Below are 4,533 nucleotides of genomic sequence, written 5' to 3'. Positions count from 1 at the left end.
GGGGAGTGCCTTACAAAGCCAGGATGAGAAGGACAGATCACCAGTGCCCAGGGAGGACCTGAGGCCTGAGCACTGGCGTGCACCCTGCCCCTCAAAGTGGGAAGAGGAGTGTGACGCTAGGAGAGGTTAAAGCTTTGTGAGATGGGGCGGTTAGAAGAAAAAAAGCGTGAGTGTGAAGGACAAAGAACATTCGTTTGAATATCCCCAAACTTTTTGGCACTAGGGACCAGTTTCATGAAAGATAATTTTCACATGAATTGGAGAAGGGGGGATGGTTTCAGGATGATTCAAGTGCATTACATTTATTGTGTACTTTATTTCTATTATTATTACATCAGCTCCACCTCACGGCTGGGCTTTGGGCTTCCCAGGGCTGGAATTGGGACCCAGCTGAGCTGACATCTTGTTTTTTCTTTCCTTTTTCCTACCAAGTTAAGTATAAAAACAAATACCTTTTTTGTTTCATGCTCAGCATTTTTTTCTTAAAGTTTAGAAATCCTCACTTTCCAGGTTTTGATTTAGCCAAGGATTTCAAAAAGCTTTCTGTTCACAGTGTTCAGCTAAATACAAGTAACAAAAACTTCTAATTGCCTGCTTACTCTAATTGCTTTAGATAAGAACTTATCTTGCCTGGTGCTCCTCCCCTTAACTCCAGAGTCTGTGGTTACCATCTTGACCTCCTTCCAGGATAACTTGATTCTTAATGTTCTGATTGTTTTTTAATAGTCTTTAAGCATTCTCCCAGCTATCTTGATTCCAGCTTGTGCTTCTTCCAGCCCAGCATTTCTCATGATATACTCTGCATATAAGTTAAATAAGCAGGGTGACAGTATACAGCCTTGACGTACTCCTTTTCCTATTTGGAATCAGTCTGTTGTTCCACGTCCAGTTCTAACTGTTGCTTCCTGACCTGCATATAGGTTTCTCAAGAGGCAGGTCAGGTGGTCTGGGATTCCCATCTCTTGAAGAATTTTCCACAGTTTGTTGTGATCCACATAGTCAAAGGCTTTGGCATATTCAATAAAGCAGAAATAGATGTTTTTCTGGAACTGTCTTGCTTTTTCCATGATCCAGCAGATGTTGGCAATTTGATCTCTCGTTCCTCTGACTTTTGTAAAACCAGCTTGAACATCTGGTAGTTCATGGTTCACATATTGCTGAAGCCTGGCTTGGAGAATTTTGAGCATTTTTGAGAATTTTGAGCATGTGAGATGAGTGCAGTTGTGCGGTAGTTTGGGCTTCCCTGGTGGCTCAGAGGTTAAAGCGTCTGCCTGAAATGCGGGAGACCCGGGTTCGATCCCTGGGTCGGGAAGATCCCCTGAAGAAGGAAATGGCAACCCACTCCAGTACTCTTGCCTGGAGAATCCCATGGAGGGAGGAGCCTGGTAGGATTCAGTCCATGCGGTCCCAAAGAGTTGGACATGACTGAGTGACTTCACTTTCACTTTCACTTGAGCATTCTTTGGCATTGCCTTACTTTGGGATTGGAATGAATCAGTGGTCACTGCTGAGTTTTTCAAATTTGCTGGCATATTGAGTGTAGCACTTTCACAGCATCATCTTTCAGGATTTGCAATAGCTCAACTGGAATTCCATCACCTCCACTAGCTTTGTTCATAGTGATGCTTTCTAAGGCCCACTTGACTTTACATTCCAGGATGTCTGGCTCTAGGTGAGTGATCACACCATCTTGATTATCTTGGTTGTGAAGATCTTTTTTGTACAGTTCTTCTGTGTATTCTTGCCACCTCTTCTTAATATCTTCTGCTTCTGTTAGGTCCATACAATTTCTGTCCTTTATCGAGCCCATCTCTGCATGAAATTTTCCGTTGGTATCTATGAAAATGAAAGAGGAGAGTGGAAAAGTTGTCTTAAAGCTCAACATTCAGAAAACAAAGATCATGGCATCTGGTCCCATCACTTCATGGGAAATAGATGGGAAAACAGTGGAAACAATGTCAGACTTTATTTTTTTGGGCTCCAAAATCACTGCAGATGGTGACTGCAACCATGAAATTAAAGACTCTTACTCCTTGGAAGAAAAGTTATGACCAACCTAGATAACATATTGAAAAGCAGAGACATTACTTTGCCCACAAAGGTCCATCTAGTCAAGGCTATGGTTTTTTTTCAGTGGTCATGTGTGGATGTGACAGTTGGACTGTGAAGAAAGCTGAGCACTGAAGAATTGATGCTTTTGAACTGTGGCATTGGAGAAGACTCTTGAGAGTCCCTTGGACTGTAAGGAGATCCAACCAGTCCATTCTGAAGATCAGTCCTGGGTGTTCTTTGGAAGGACTGATGCTAAAGCTGAAACTCCAGTACTTTGGGCACCTCATGCAAAGAGTTGATTCATTGGAAAAGACTCTGATGCTGGGAGGGATTGGGGGCAGGAGGAAAAGGGGACGACAGAGGATGAGATGGCTGGATGGCATCACCAATTTGATGGACATGAGTTTGAGTGGATTCTGGGAGATGATGATGGACAGGGAGGCCTGGCATGCTGCGATTCATGGGATCGCAAAGAGTTGGACACGACTAAGCAACTGAATTCAACTGAAGCTTCCTCACTTTTTCCCCCCTATCTGAATTAAGAGAGGAGGAGAAAGGAGTATTCTCTAAAGCAATTTATGGTTCATGTCTAAGAAAAAACAGTGGTTTAAGAATTGGGAAACTCCAGGTTCTGGCCTTTGCTCTCCTGTTGACTAGCAGACACTCAAGCTATTTCTAAAATAAGTTAGAATTGCATCTTTTTTTTTTTTAATAATTGAGTTTTCTTTTAAATATTTATTTTATTTATTAAATATTTATTTCAGTGCACTGGGTCTTAGTTGCAGCACATAAGATCTTCAGTCTCCCTTGTGGCATGTGGGATCTACTTCCCTGACCAGGGATTGAACCCACACCCTCTGCATTGGGAGCACAGAAAGTCCCTGAAATACCTCTTTAATGTCTCTTCCAGGCTAAAGTCTGAATCTCTGGACCCTCATAGTTTCCCACCACATTTACTCTCTGCTTTCCCCTAATACCTAAAAAGAACCCAGTGTATTCATGAATCCTAATTCTAAATCATTAAAAACTGGTTTCTGTCTCCTTTTTTTCCCTTCGAATTTTAGAAAACCTAATTAATTAAAATTGAAGAATTTATAAAACATAGTTTATACAGTGGTTTTCTTGCAAACAGTCTTTAATAGAGTTCTTTCAAATTCTGACAAATATACTAGGTGTTTGGTTTGGATGTGCAGATCTAAAAATATATATAGGAGAGATTTTTAATTACTTAGTTCAAACCATTAAATTCCTGAGAATTCCATCTGGAAGAAAGAATAAGAAAGAATATGGGGGACTTCCCTGATGGTCCAGTGGCTAAGACACTAGTCTCAATGTAGGGGGCCTTGGTTTGATTCCTGGTCAGGAAACTGGATTCCACATGACACAGTGAAGACCTGAAGAAGCCAAATAAATAAATAAATAAAATTTAGGAGCAAAACAACAATATTTTTTTTTTAAGAAAAATGGAATATGGGCTTTTCAGTCTGAGAGACCTGGCCTTTTTTTTTTTTTTCTTTTTCATGGTAGCAAGCAAACAGGATTTATTTCAGAGAGAAAGTACTAAACTCTCAGCATAGACACTGAGAGGAGGTAAAGTGCCCCAGACCAGGCCTTTGCAGTGCAACTTTAAATAAGTTACTTAACCTCTCTGAGCCTCAATCTTTAAAAAATGTTCCCTGTTTTATTCATGCTTTTTAAACATTATTTTTAATTGGAGGAAAATCGCTTTACAATGTTGTGATGGTTTCTGCCATAAAAATATGAAATGCTTCACCAATTTGCATGTCATCCTTGAGCAGGGGCCATGCTAATCTTCTTTGTATCATTCCTATTTAAGTATACATGCTGCCAAAATGGGCACTGAGCCTCAATTTCTTCATCTATAAAATGGGAATAATGATACCTCCCTTGCAGGACTGTTGTGAGGATTACATGCCAGGTATATATTAAATACTCAATACATGTTCCTGTTCTCCTCCATTAAACACCATCTTATTATTTACTTTGCTCACCAAGAGCACACGCTTGGGCCTGAAAAAGCCTAGGTTCAATGCCTGATCCCACAATTTTAGCAGCTCAGTGATTTGGGACAAGTTGTTAACAATCTCGGAAGCACTATTTTCTCATCTGGAAAATGGAGTTAGCAACAACAGTGCCCAACTCCAGGAAGCGTTCATGAACTAGTGGCATCCATCAGAATCACATTAAATCACTGTCGAGACAGCAGGGATGCTGACAGAGTGCTAATGCTGAGTGGCTGCTGAGTTGCTGACGAGGGGTCAGCCAGGTGGCCAGGAGGAGGCTCCAACCTTCTCTTTCTCGATTTTACCTTTACTTTCCCCACTTTTCTTTTTAAAATATTTTTAATTGATTATTTTTTGGCTATGCTGCTGCTGTTAAGTCGCTTCAGTCGTGTCCGACTCTGTGCGACCCCATAGACGGCAGCCCACCAGGCTCCCCTGTCCCTGGGATTCTCCAGGC

At 41.3% G+C, this 4,533-nt stretch overlaps 1 non-coding gene across 1 annotated transcript; it reads right to left on the bottom strand.

Moving 5' to 3' along the window:
• Nucleotides 1–3,806: 3,806 nt before the first annotated feature.
• LOC114117694 (U6 spliceosomal RNA) lies at nucleotides 3,807–3,913 on the bottom strand. The gene has a single exon (XR_003591352.2). It is a non-coding gene; the product is annotated as a U6 spliceosomal RNA (small nuclear RNA).
• Nucleotides 3,914–4,533: the final 620 nt, after the last annotated feature.

The sequence above is a fragment of the Ovis aries genome, chromosome 13 (genome assembly GCF_016772045.2).
Source record: "Ovis aries strain OAR_USU_Benz2616 breed Rambouillet chromosome 13, ARS-UI_Ramb_v3.0, whole genome shotgun sequence".
Taxonomy (NCBI): Eukaryota; Metazoa; Chordata; class Mammalia; order Artiodactyla; family Bovidae; genus Ovis; species Ovis aries.
The sequence above is the reverse complement of the archived record's forward strand: the minus strand, read 5'-3'. Positions and strand labels throughout refer to the sequence as shown.